Source organism: Lepisma saccharinum, chromosome 19, assembly GCF_977018435.1.
Source record: "Lepisma saccharinum chromosome 19, izLepSacc3.1, whole genome shotgun sequence".
Taxonomy (NCBI): domain Eukaryota; kingdom Metazoa; phylum Arthropoda; class Insecta; order Zygentoma; family Lepismatidae; genus Lepisma; species Lepisma saccharinum.
In genome coordinates this window covers 63,527,105-63,541,714 of record NC_139247.1, presented here as the reverse complement: position 1 = coordinate 63,541,714, position 14,610 = coordinate 63,527,105, and positions in this window count along the sequence as shown.

The following is a 14,610-nucleotide window of genomic DNA, read 5'->3' as shown; positions in this document are numbered from 1 at the left end:
TGTACGCACTGAAAATTAATGGAAGATATCGCTTAGAAGTTTCAAAATCTGATAGTGAAAATTGAATAATGTTTCTTATAAGTAAAGATAAGTGAAGCTACCCCCTGTGCACTTCACTGCACCATGCATGTATATACGTAGTGTTGGTGGCAGGGCAACTAGTGTGCACTAGTGGAGGCTGGTGAGCGCTCTGTACACCGCGAGATTCTCGCATATGCAAGGCACGCACTTCAGGTCTTCCGGATGGCGTAGTGGTAATGTCGTCGCCTTGAAATCAAGGTATCCCGGTTTCGATACCTGATGGAGGCACATAGTGGTTTGGATACCGCTTTAAACTACTGGTCCAGTCACAATTAGCTATCTGTGCATAAATGTGGTAAAATAGCCTCGCTTGCTCTGTGTGCATACGAGAGAACTCCTCCCCAAGTAGAGTGAGTTGCCCAGGCTTGAGTTAAAGCCACACACGTTCTCGGTCATAGTAGAGGTTTGATCAGCACCACGCTGTGATCAGCTTTATCACCCCAGTATCCATTAATGAGAGGCTGGTTGATCCCAAGAGCCGCTTTATGCAGTGACATTGTCAGAAAAAATATCATCTTGGATCATTCAGCCCGGGAATCGAACCCTGGTCTCCTGACCCCACGTGGCAATCAGACGTCTTACCGTCTGGGCCACCATGGCCCTAGCGTTCATATTTTATTGTCCGTTTCTGCACAATACGTCAATTGCACAAAGCAGTTAACATAATGTTATCAGTGAAAGAAAAAACGTACCATTCTGTGATACTTTTTGGTCAGTCCATGTGATCTGAATTGTTGTTTGAGTTGTTTTAAGTACACTTTATGCACAGAGAAGCCAATCGGGATTGTAGCTACTGTTTTAAGTCTGATCCGAAGCACTATGTGCCTTCACCGGGTATCGAAACCGGGACCCCTTGATTACAAGGCGACAACGTTACCACTACGTTAACGGGAAAGCATCTCCGTGTGATTTATTGCCGCCTCCATTCAGGTCCTAGCCACAATTTAATTTTGGGGGAGGGGCTCATCCCTTATCAGCAGCTGCCATATAAAGGCAAAAGAGTTAGGAGATACTGTAAATGTCCTGAAGATGAATTTGTCAATATATTACAACTTATTATACAATATGTTTAATCCTACTAACGAAGTAAAATTAATTACTACTATACAGTATTTGCAACGAAACATTTGTAGGATTTCGGAGTGGGGCCTTCAGCCCCAGCCCCCCCCCCCCCACCTAGATACGTGCCTGTCTACATTCGTAAACTTGATACATGTAAGGTTACACAAGTTTGCGGCATTTTAGAAAATGCCTATTGCTCGTAAACGAACACCGATGCACAAGGTAAAATTCAAACCCGGAGCAGAAAAAAACAAAATTGAAGGTTATAATTTGACTCGCCCTCGTATAAACACAGGACATGATAGAGTACAAAGGAGAGAAAGTGCAGCTCGAGAAAGTACAATACTGTTGAGAATCTAGTGTGTAACGAGAGAGACAGAGTTAAGCAAATTCCTCTCCCAGAGGGATTGAAATCCGACCTTACACACCGTGCAAGGAAAGGAAACCTGTTTTCCCACGTTCCTTCAGCAAGACAACGCCACGCCCCACAGCCAACAAACACCTTTGAGCTTCCGATTGTATCTGCCTGACTGGGGATGCGAGGGGTCGATCCCTACGAAACTTCGAACGGTGGAACAAAAGAAATATTTTCCTCTCCGCAAAAGTTTCCGCGGAGAACAAAACAATAAATCGACATCTCTGTTACGTCAGCCTCTTCCTACGCAACAGTGGAGATAAGAAGCTCAGAACCGCGGCCAAAATATCAGGCATTCATTCTGTGCGAGTCGGTGGAGAAGGTTGGAGGGGAAGAGGGAGGATAGATGGGGGAGGAGGGACAGAAAAGAGCACCAAGGAGAAGAAATGGTTTGAAATTCCCTTTCGCTGGAAGTAAATATTTGAGGAAGCGCTCCCCGCACATTTTCAAGCGTTCTGAATTCAACGTTTCCCAGAAAGTCTTCTGTCGACTATATATTTTTTGGGCTTTCTACAACCGCGACGCCGAATTCCATTGTGGACTGCCGGCGACGTAACTCAAATTTGCATCAAGTTTGGTCGCAGAAATCTTAAATTTACAATGTAGATTTGAAATGAATGTCATACGTGAATATGGTATGCAGAGAGTTACAACGTTGCACTGTGAACGACAAGCAACGATTGTTTTGTCCTGACAGAGAGAGTGGATCGTATATTACTTGCTTGAAATAAGTAGATGCTGGTTACACGAGGTTTATACTTGTTGGAAGCCTGTAGACACACAGGTGGAGATAATGTCACTGGATGGATATACGCAGTAGCTAAAGCATTTTGAATTATGGTGTTATTACAGGGTGTCGACCAGTCAAGAAATTATGCTTGCGGTTAAGAATTCTTAATATTGTTTAGTTCATTGTTATACAGGGTGTTTCTAAAGGTCGTTTACAACGCTTGGGAGGTGATTCCTCACACGAAAACAAGCAAAAAGTGTGAGTTCCATTTTTACGACTGAGGCTTCGTTTCCGAGATAGGAGCCTCGCAAAAGGTGACAAAGTGAACGTCACACCTAACTGGGACGAATACTATCATCAAGGAATCGTATGTGCTCAGTCCGAAAGTCACTATGAAAAGTTCACTGCACGCATGCGCAATGGAGTCCTCAAAGGAATTGGGGATTTCCAGCAAGAACAATGCATGGAAAGGGTATGTAACGCAGCAAAAGGACCGTGACAATGAGGAATGCGTTAAAGACAACACATCCCGACCTCAAACATCAAAACATGAGCACGGAACACAAAATTCGAAAAGTTGAGCACGGTTGCATACCCCAGTTACACGCGAGGAATGAACGAATCATGTCATGTGGCATACGAGAGACACATTACTCCAGCAGGAGGAGGGAAAGAGAAACACAATATCAGATGATTGCGACAACGTGTATTTTTACACGCGACAACTACGTAATATCCCCCCCCCCCCTTTTTGCTTGTTTTCGTGTGAGGAATCACCTCCCAAGCGTTGTAAACGACCTTTAGAAACACCCTGTATACCTGTTCTAGGATTTGATAAAATTGAATATTTGGAAATTAAAATTGTATTGAGTTGTTCACTTTGTTCGTAAGAATCGTATCTACGAAATTTTGTAAAAATATTAATTAATGTGGTCATTCCCCATCCAGGATGAAGTACGAAGCATTAATTTTTACGTGCATTAATAATTAAAGCAAATCTAGATTTCTTGTTATAGTTCATCTTAACCTGCCTTGTGGTAGGGTTTTTCATTGAATAAAAATATATATTTTCTAAATTTCCAACCATACCCAAGTAGAAGGCGATTAAATAAATGTTAAGAAAAGGGGGGGTCAAGGGAAAGAAAAGTCATGAAAGAGTTAAGAATTTTGGATTTCTTATTTTTATAAACACCCTGTATTAGTAAGTTACTTCACTTGGTATTTTCTGGTATGAGGATGATGTCACGGGAGTGAAGTAAGCGTATTCAAATATCAACCTTTCCCATTTGTAATATTCCTAATATACCATCTGTTATTAGTGAATATTACACGTACCTTTTGGTACGATTATAGAGTTTATTTGGAGTAAACAAACTCTCCAACTCATTAGACGACAGAGCTACGGCGTTTGGATTGTGTCGCCGTCTATCGTATATAATGAAAACTACACTGTCTCCTCCCCCTCCCTTTTTTTTCTTCCCGATCGGGAACTCCTCGGTTCGCTTCCTGTCTTCGAGCAGTTGCATACCAGCCAATTAGCAGCGGCACAGGGTCGTCTTGCCTTGATCGCTAAGTCCTTCGTGTACCTACTGAGATCGAGAGATGGGAAACCTTCCTTAGGAGCCACGATTACCAGACTCGTAGGGAGGCATTGGACTGCAGCTAGACGTATCCAAACTGGACAAAGTGCGGGCATTTTGATAAGGACCATCCGAAGGGATATAATCAAGGTATAGTGAACGTTACCATCTTAGATCCTGTCGCCGGCTTGCTTTTAGAACTATACATTTTCCTTTTTGATTTATGCAAGCTGTTTTCGAAGTCGCTTTTCTCTCACACATCCCCCCCTTTTTGTTCTTTGAACGTAACTCAATAAACTAAGTGTTTTTGGTGCAGTGATTGGATAGCGAACTCTTATAATTATACACATATACTGGAACCAATAAAATCAAGTTAAAGTGCACCCAGTACGAAGCGTAGGCACTCCTGCTCCACTTCAATAAAACAACGAATGCCAAGAAAGAGGAATAATTAAAAAAAATACAACCCTTTTTCCCCTTGTGATTGAACAAACTATTGCGTGGTAAAGGAGATTCCTTTACTTGGGAAATCGTTACACAAGAATCGTTGAAAGCTAGAAAACCGCTGGTTTAATTACGTCCGTTAATGCACTATTCGCATGCCGCATCTCACGTTTTGCCCTCTTTAAGTAATATCTCCCCATAACCTTACACAGTAGCGTCAAAAGCCATGCACGAATGACTATATATTTATATCTACATGTTGTTGTTAGGAATTCACTGTTGTAAAAGAATACCCAGTAGATTGTTATTAGCACTGTTTAGTACCGTTGTTGTTATGTACGTTTACGGGTATGCATGTTTATAATGGAGCTTACATGTTGCACTTGTTTCAGAAAACAGTTCCTTTTTAAAAGGGTTTAAGTGTTAGGTTAAAAATCTTAAACGTTCCTTTGTTGTTGTTGAGAAATCAAGTTAAACTAAAATTGTTGGAATAAAAAAAAAGAAGGACGTTAAAATTGAATGTTCTTGTTTGATTGATTGTTTCTGACCCGTAGGTTTAAATCCGTACACTTAACGGATATGCTATGTTTTTTGAGTAAGAATGGGAACATTGTCCTTTTTATGATAACTAATGTCTCCCGCCCCCTTTTCTTGCATGTGTCAAAAATTGAATGGTAAATCTTGTAAAAGGCCACATTTGACTCCCCCTTTTTTTTTGACTTGTTGATTGTCAATTAACACGATATTGGTTTATTAGGTTGTGGTGCGTATTAATTACGAGTGAGTGTTTTCCTTGCATTACAGTAGTGCCTTGTAACAATGAGTATTCTATTTGCAGCGTAATTAAGTAAAGAAGAAACAGGAACGGAATCTTTTCATGATTTTCGACCGTTCCGCGGATTCCAGTATTCAGTGGAACCTGGCGGTTGCCTTTCTGTGGACTTGTTCGATTACTGAGAACACATTTATCCAGCAGAAACGTTGCGTCAGATATTGTTTGTGACCCTTGCCTGGGAATAGGTGCTAACGAGGGTAAATTTACCACGCGCTTCCATTAAGATCTTTAACATCGTACCAGGTTAGTTGGTACCTACCTACGCAAGCGTCGCACAATACATTATTGCAAGACAAGGTTCGACACTTGTCACTTCGCCGCTAGGGAGAATTCACACCGGAGCGACAGGCAACACATTTTGCTTGAGGATTTCACCAATCGAACGCAGGCTTGTGCGGCCTGTCATGCCGCTACGGTGATAAACCATGCTGCAGTGTGAATTCTCCCTCAAAGAACTTTCAGACCGAAGAGACACGCTGATATACTATAAGCGATACGAGCCCGTCCAGTCCGTAGGAAACCTTTCATCTTCCTGTTTTCGTATTTTGAGTACTAAGTTGTATCCTAATTGTTTATGTAATCTCTGGACTGAATCTTATGTAGATGTCACTCTTGTTTTACGCACGTTTTCTAACATGGAATTGAATTATCTGTGTTGTTGATCTCGAAGATAAAGTGTGAGTAAAAAATGTCTGTTTTTGGCCCTGGAAATGGACGTTGCTAAGGACATCAAAAATGGTATCTTCACCCTTAAAATAGGGGTAACTGATTGGTTTTAAAATTGTCTCTGCTTCAGGACAATTTTGTGGAGCTTCTGGTCCTTCCTTCATGGAGAACATTTGTGTCAGTAAGTGAATGAGTGGTGAGATTTGAGCTTTATATATGCTGGAGGATAATATCCCTATTGTTGGAAAGAAGTTACAGTAGTCAACCCCCCTTCGCACTAGATTTTTTTAAAAATATACTTTTGATGTTTTCGGAAATCCATCCACATATTGTATCGTATGAGTAACGAATTCGTTAAAATTCTCATGGATCATGTTCCACTGTAAGACTTAATCATTGTCTTGTCCTAATTTAAGTTATAGCAAAGCAGCAAAAGAGCAAGAGGTCTTGCCTCATAGGTGAGCTGCAATAAAGTGATAGACAAACTAGTATTGACTTGAAACTATTTGTTAGTCTCCGTATCTGGTACGGTGAGAGAGCTGTAGAATTCGAATCTATTTTGTAGAAGTTTCGCTGTAAAGTTGCCAGAAACTCTGCTGCAAGACATCGTCCTCTCGTGTTGTCCGGAGCTAAAAAGGTTTCTTGTCCTCTGCAAATCCAATTTATTCAGAAGAAACAACGATCACCAAACAGTTCCCCTACGAAGAATAGAAAGAGAAAAAAAATAAGGCAAGAGATCTTCAACATTGACCGCCTAGAAGAACAATTTAAAAGGAAATAAGAACAAGCAGAAACCGGAAGAAGATAAAGGGCGAAAACTTCGAGGGAAGACACGGGAGAAGGATAATTTAATACATTTAATTAGTAAATTTTCTTTAGTTGTTGGGGAAATCTTTCTTTCCCTTCCGGAGAAAGTCGTCTGGAATTTTGGCAATGTTTTGTACATGAGCTCGGATGACGTCATGGGCTTGTGGAAAGGGAAGTTAACCTTGCATTCAGGTATAATAGAATAACGTTGTTCTCTTGACATTTTATTTGATCAAACTATAATTGTCGTCACATGCTAAAATTCCTTGTTTCTATACAAGTAACGTAGATTGGTTGTCGCTGTCACATGAATCTACACTCTGTGTGCATGCGGGTCCATCGGACGTCGCATTCAACGAATTGCACAGACTGTGGTGAACAAGAACTGGACTCGGGAAGCATCGTATGCAACTGTCTAGTAGTTTAGCAGCAGCCCAACAGATGTCTCCATCTCGGGCGTTGTTCTTAACATCGCTCTAATACGTTGCTAATAGTTGAAGTTCAGTTAATTTAAAACATTTATTTCGAATTATTTCTAAACAGATATTTAGCACATCAGTCTGACGTGCTTGTTAATATACGGCGCAAGTTTAGAGCCAATCAGAAGCCTCCCGCTCACTGCTTGGAAGTAGTTTCGTGCTGGATCAGAGATGGCAGCACTGGTCTATTCAGGATATCTCTAAAAGTAAAAAAAGTAAAGTGTTCCCCTGTGCATAGCACCATGCCATGAAGGCATACAGGGGGTGTGGGGGTAACGCCCCACACTTTCTTGATCCGGTCGTGAGTAGGGGTGATGTGATCAGCATCACGCCCCTGACCGCCTTTACCCCCCAGGGTTTCCCCCAGGTACCCATGCTATTCGACGCTGGGTAGGCGCCGGGGCCGCTTCCACCGTTAGAAAAGTTCCCGGATTTGAACCGGCCGGGGATCGAACCCGGGACCTTGAGCATGGTAGTCAGACGCGTTACCGACTGAGCCACCGCGGCCACTTCAGGATATCTCTACCGAATGTTAAAGGTTTAGAATCCTGCTCTGACCTTGGATGTTTCCTTGTGAAGATATTGTCACTTCATCTATTCATCATCGTCGCGATTTACTAATATGGCAGATAAGGGATGTAAGATAACAAATATGCGAAACTACTAAACCAATACTCTCATAAGGTCCATTATGGGTTCCATCCTTACCATAGAAAAATAGAAAAAAATTGAGAAGAGGAACTCTCTCTCAAAAAGTGGTGTTGGAATAGATAAGGTAATTACAGATACTGATGGATAATGTCAAATTAAGAAACGACTTTTCGGCCTCATGAATAGTCCTTACAACTTGCCATTTTCCTAAATGAAATAAAATTGTCGTGATAAAACAATATAAACGCTTATGTGTACGTTAGATTATTGCATTCATACTTTTAGATGTAGAAAAAACAATATTCACGTGCATCATGCAGTAATATGCCATCCGAAATTTCCGCCACAGTAAATATATGTCACATGCACATTTGAGACAGACTTGTTATAGCAGCATAAATGTGTAACGAGGATGCTGCTTGAAATTGGCTAGAAATTGAGTTGCTCATGTTGAAGGGAAATACCTGTTTTATATCGTCTGTAGGAGCAGGCGAGTAGCAAGGGTGAATTGCTCCAAATTGATGGAGTGGGAGAGATTGTGACGTCACTAGACTTGAAGAGCGCGTTTGTTGCGGTCGAAAGATCAAGACCCTCGGAGTCACTCCCCAGCCCTTTGCCTACTAATCGTCAGCCCTTTTCCTCCCGCCGAGTGGAAACTGTGATAACAGCGTCCTTTTGCAGGAGGAAGATGTTGCGAACTTTCCTTCTCTGAGCATCTGCCACGCTTCGATATTAGCCAAGTAACTTGGCTTGGGAGACGCTTATGGCACGTTCACGAGGATTGTTGAACAGCGTTTTTACTGTCAGATACTGTCTATCATCGTTTACCTGTATGTTGGTGAAACAGCAGGTACCGAGTTCACAGTTAATTACTTTGAAAACTGATTTTCAAAAGTGAATTGGTTGAATTTTCTCGTTTTGAAAAGTGAATCGGTTGCCTCTACTCGTTTCGGTTGCCTCTACTCGTTTTGAAACGTGAATCCGTTGCCTTTACTAGTTTTGAAAAGTGAATCGATTACCTCTACTAGTTTTGAAAAGTGAATCGGTTGCCTTTACTCGATTTTAAAAGTGAATCTATTGCATTTAATAGTTTTGAAAAGTGAATCGATTGCATTTACTAGTTTTGAAAAGTGAATCGGTTGCCTCTACTAGTTTTGAAAAGTGAATCGGTTGCCTCAACTCGATTTGAAACGTGCATCGGTTGCCTGTACTCGATTTGAAACGTGCATCGGTTGCCTGTACTCGATTTGAAACGTGCATCGGTTGCCTGTACTCGTTTTGAAACGTGCATCGGTTGCCTGTACTCGTTTTGAAACGTGCATCGGTTGCCTGTACTCGTTTTGAAACGTGCATCGGTTGCCTGTACTCGTTTTGAAACGTGCATAGGTTTCCTTTACTCGTTTTGAAACGTGCATAGGTTTCCTTTACTCGTTTTGACACGGGAATCAGTTACATTTGCTCGTTTTGAAAAGCCAATCAGTTGCGTTTGGTCACTCACTTCAAAAACCTAATCACGTTGCAGTTTCTCAACTCAGTTTAACATCTGGATCAGTTGTACTTTCCTGCTTGGGAAACTACGTTACAGTTAACGTTGGTTTCGAACCTGAATTAGAAATAATTATCGTTGGTTTAAAAGTAATTTCCATTACTGCCTGCTTCACAGAATATTGCGGATTTGAATCACGCCCAGGGGATGAGGGTAGTTTTTTTTTTATATACGATCTAATGAACATTCACTCTCCTCAACGCTACTAGGCTAAAAGGGTTCTAGAAATGGTTTTCATTCTAAGCAAAGGTATGTTATATTTATAATTTTAAGAAGAATTGTTATTGTGGAGTGTTCTTCATAAAGTAAAAGAGGATTCAGTTTCAATCCACCACTACTTCATTAAAAAACGCAGAACAATCATTGCGGTGGCAATAACGGAAAGAAGAGAATTTTTACCTAATATATATAGGATAATAGCACTGCCTATTACCCACTTCCCAAGAGAAAGGGAAGAACAAAGCAGCTTTAGCTACTTAAAAGAGTAGTGAGACTTCCTCCTCTTGCAAATATGGTTGCAAATTTTGGGACGAGAGGTTTTGCCAAGGACGGAGCTTGCAGGAGGTGTTTTTTTCTTGAACAACACCATGGTAACAACCGCAAGCTATTCTTTGTGGTTTTTTGCCGTACAATGGAAGTACTGACAAGACGAATCGGCTTAGAAAGAGAAATCAGGGTGGAGAGTATGACTCTGAAGTCAATCTAAGGGTAATTCCATGTCAAATCAAGCAAGAAAAAATATTTTTTTAAAATTTGATGTCATGGATTTGACTAATTTTTAGTATACATTTTTCTTATGATCTGAAATATAGAAAATATTTATTTCATGTTGCCGGTTTTTGAGTTATTGAATTTTGAAAATTGACAAAATTGCCCAAAACCCGCTCGCCACTGAAACTTTAAATACAATTTGCAAGATACCTGTTTCAACTGCAGGGCTGGACATGGTCTCATTTTAAAGCTTATGAAGAGGCCTTTCATTTGATATACAACATGCTTGGTTTTTTTTGCAAAAAACTAAATTTTCAAAAAAATTACACACATTGGTACACATCTACTGAAGGTTCAGTCTAAATTTCAAGGTGGTATGTCTTTGGTGTAATATGAAAAGTGAATTCCTTTCAAGACCATGCGATGATTTAAGTTAACATATTTTACATACCTAACCACATTATAATACAGAAGCATACATACCAACTTCATCACTAGAGCTATCATTAGTTTAACATTTCATGAGTGGTACAAACACACACAGTGTGGCTCCTGCTAGTATGCAATTCTTTGGTCTTCATTCTACAAATTTTGAAAACCCAATCTTAAGTAGCGGGTATTTAAATTTAAAAAGTCTGAATATATTTCTCAGATTTCCTAAGATCAATCTTTTTTGAATGTGGATACGTTTAACATCTGTGTCCCTCACGGAAACATAGTCTTTCTTGCCAGGCATTTGCCTGCTAATTTCATTACTGAAGTAAAAATCTTGAACTAATGAGGTTGTTTCTTTTGGGGTCAGGTGATGACAAAATTCCCTTCTCTTCGACGAGTTATTTTGCTATGTAATTACTAACACCAAACTCCTTTTCAAAGTTTAATGATGGTTTCGAAAATTTGAAGATATACACTGTTTATATCTGCACTTGTACGTAGAGCTCGCTTCTGATTGGTTTGTTACGCGAGACGCTAAGAAAATTAGGACTGATTCTATCTGCGAAATAAGGTACGGCATCAATATACTATAATAATTCTTCACTTAATATTATACAACTTCGATTGTAGCAGAAATATTAAAGATGACAAGGAAAATGCTTTAGACTAGAGTGTGCCTAAAACCTTTCATCTACTAGGTATAGTAAAGGTAAAAAGGTAAAAGTAAAGTGTTCCCCTGTGCATAGCACCACGCCATGAAGGCGTATAGGGGGTGTGGGGTGTGGGGGTATATATAACTAGGTATAGTGCAAGGTTTAATATTGACCACGTTACGATTATATGTCTGATAAAGAGAGTGGACATTATCCTGAAAAGCTACACCACAAAACATGTTTAAATCCTTGTAACAACCGTAAACTAGAATAATAATTACATTAAAAGTTGCATTGAATATGCACTAGTAAAATATAAGATTAAAAATCATTATCTAAAATTACAAACATGGTCAAAGAAGGTAGAGAATTCTATAATAATATTTATAAATTTGAATATGTGGCTTCACACGAATAAGAATATTATTTGCTTCTTTTATTTTTGCAGAACTATTGAGTATTTGTAATAGCTTCGTGATAGCTTCTTCTATAATTCGGAACACTGTTCAAAGTTTGATGAAGAATTTCGCTCCGTTATATTTAATTCTGTAATATACAATATATTTTATGTAAAATACAGACCTTCCACATTGTGTAGTGGTACAAATGTCACTTTGTAATCAAGGGGGCCACGGATTGCATCGCCGGTGAAGAGATACGGTGGTTCTGATTCGTCTTTAAACTGTTAAGTTCAGTCCCCATTGGCCGACCTCTGTGGCAGAGTGGTTATCACAACGTGCTACGACACCAGGGGTCCCGGATTCGAATCCTGGTCTGGTCATAGATGTTCTTTAAGCTGTTCCTTCATAAACTTCATCACATTATCATTCTTATTAATCGTCGCGATTAGCTAAAGTGGCAGAAAAGGGGTGACCTTCCACGTAGTATACCCAATTGTCAACCTCACTTCCATGTAGTACATACACCCTGGACTGCATTTTGCAGACTGACGATGGTCTGGCGACTGGCCCTATGGCCAGTATAATTTTGTGTGTGTTGTCCTGTTCTTTTGTCCTTATGTGTGCTGTGTTCCCCTTCACAGCCTCATCTTTTAACCTAAGTCAGAATATTTTAGTTTTACGGCACAACAGTTACGTTATTTGTTATGGTAAGGGGCTGGACCCCGTATAACGTGACGGGTGCAAAATAGCCTAAGTGCTGACGCACCCAAAATTTTAAATTGAAATTCAAAAGTGACAGAAAAGCGACGTTAAATAACGAAACTTAAATGATATCCAGTCCCGATCAACCTATATCTACATAAAGTAAACTTATGTTTTACAATACAAATACATGTCCAATCTACTGTAAAGTACAATTAATGATATTGCATTCCACTAATCAATTTCATGTGTAAATAGGAAGCTACATAATAATACTGTTGCAATTGAACGATTCATATCCATGTAATTCTCAGTAAACAGGAGAGGCTTGTAGATCGTAAGCAATTTGCACAATGAACTCATCTAATGATGTTTCACTTGCTTTGATATATTATATTACATTCAAGTGTCCAATTTGCTCGAAGTTAACGTCTGCATCAGACCACAGGAAACAGGATTTATTTCCTTTCATAACGCCCTGCCTAATTATACTCTTTCTCCAACATTAAGTTTTCACTGACCTATTACGCGTTTCCACCGCTTTTCCTCTTTTCAGCGCTCTTCATTAAAGGGAAGGCCACTGTAACGTTATTCTGCCTCACAAAACAAATGGTATGAGAGTTCACTTCTTGGGGGAATCACCAACTAGTGCATTTTGCTTATTAAAAAACGTCCAGGACGAGGAATGAAAGAAAAAATATGCACGATTTTTTCCTTATGAACCACTTCATTTAATAGTTAAGTGGGCCTTCAATGGCGGGCTTAATGATTTCAGTTTCTCGTGCATTCCTTTTGAAAGTGTTGAGTGTCATTGGAGTTTAGTTACTAAACTTCCAAAGTGATGATCCACTCTTTTCAAGTGGCTTGATCCTTTCTTCATTTTTTACGTTCACTTAACTACGAGGGTCGTTTAAAAAGATTTGCACACTACGCATGCGAGGCCCGTAGTATGATCTAAACGCTGGGATTTTGGCATGAGGTATATTTCTTCCTGCAACGTTGTGTGAACAGTCCGTTTGCTTCCACAGCCGACACAGTTCTGGACCCGCCAAACTTAAGCCTCGTTCCCAAAACTGAATCACACTACGGGAAACGATTCATGATGTTTCTGATGAAATGATATGAGAATTTAAGCCAATGAACAATGAAGGTGCATCATTGGGAATACAAGACTTGCTCAAATTTGTGATTGCTGTGATAATGGAACATGTAGATTACTTTGAAGTTGTTGTGTATGTGCATTCTTAAAAATAGTTGTTTTTAAAATAAACTGCTCATTGTACTAAATATTTGGAACGACCCTCGTATATCTATGAATTCAATCACAAGTATAGATGAATGGGCTTGTTTGAATGGGCTTAAAATGAGATGTATATACAAGCTTGAGGGTCTTTCTAACAAAAGCTGTCGTATTTTGGGTTACTTATCTGTAATATTCAAATGCAAAGGTAACTGTCATCACTGCCTTTTGTCGTGATTTGTACATCAAACACAACAAACTTTTCCGATAGCATAGTTGCTAACGCTATGGCGTTGTAATGAAGGGACTCTTTGCAATATTGCAGACCCAGTCGCAATTAGTTATCTGTGCATGAATTGGCCTTAAAACAAGCAAACTTTACAAACCCATTTCTAAATTTGCGTTAATGATTTCTCATCTTGCTTTGGATGTTGATGAAATCAATTGTACCGTCAATTTCCGTCAACCAATGTCTGCTTACTAGCAGCGATTGAAGCACCTTTAGATATCGATCTTGGTCTACAAAAGATAAAACAATTTTAACCTTTCGAATATAACTTCAAGCAATAGAGTGTGAAATCTGGTTTTGCATGAGCAATAAATGTTCAAATAGTGTAAATCTAGCGCATAATGTAATAACAGAAGATGAAATGAGCTGAAAGTTGCTTTCATTTGAGTTATCCTTGACGTTCTGTGGTTTCTATTCCCAGGTTTCAAAAGCCCAGGTGCCTTTGTCAATGGTCCAAAAAAATCGCAAGAGATATTTCAGCTGGCATAGGAGTTCCTCCCGACCACGGCCTGTGACAGCCTAGTGTTGCCTAACTGACGAGTTTTGCCCGGAGTTTCCGGCAATCCGGTGTGAAAACTATGCAGCAAGTTTCGACTGGAAACACGGCGGGGTTAATCGTCTCTCTTTGGTATGTAACCCACGCGCGCGTGTGTCTGTTTGTTTCCACAAAACCTTCCCTCCGGGGCAATTGTATTGGAGATGCCGCGCAACCTTTGATTTCCAATGACGGCAGGAGAAATGTTTGCGATGATGATGCGGTGGGGCTTTATCGTGCCGAGAATTCCGGTTGCTTCCCGCGCCGTTAGGGAACAACGGGAATTTAAAAAAAAGTAATAATTTCGTGCATTCGGAATTCACTTTTTCGACCCTTTTACCCCCACCA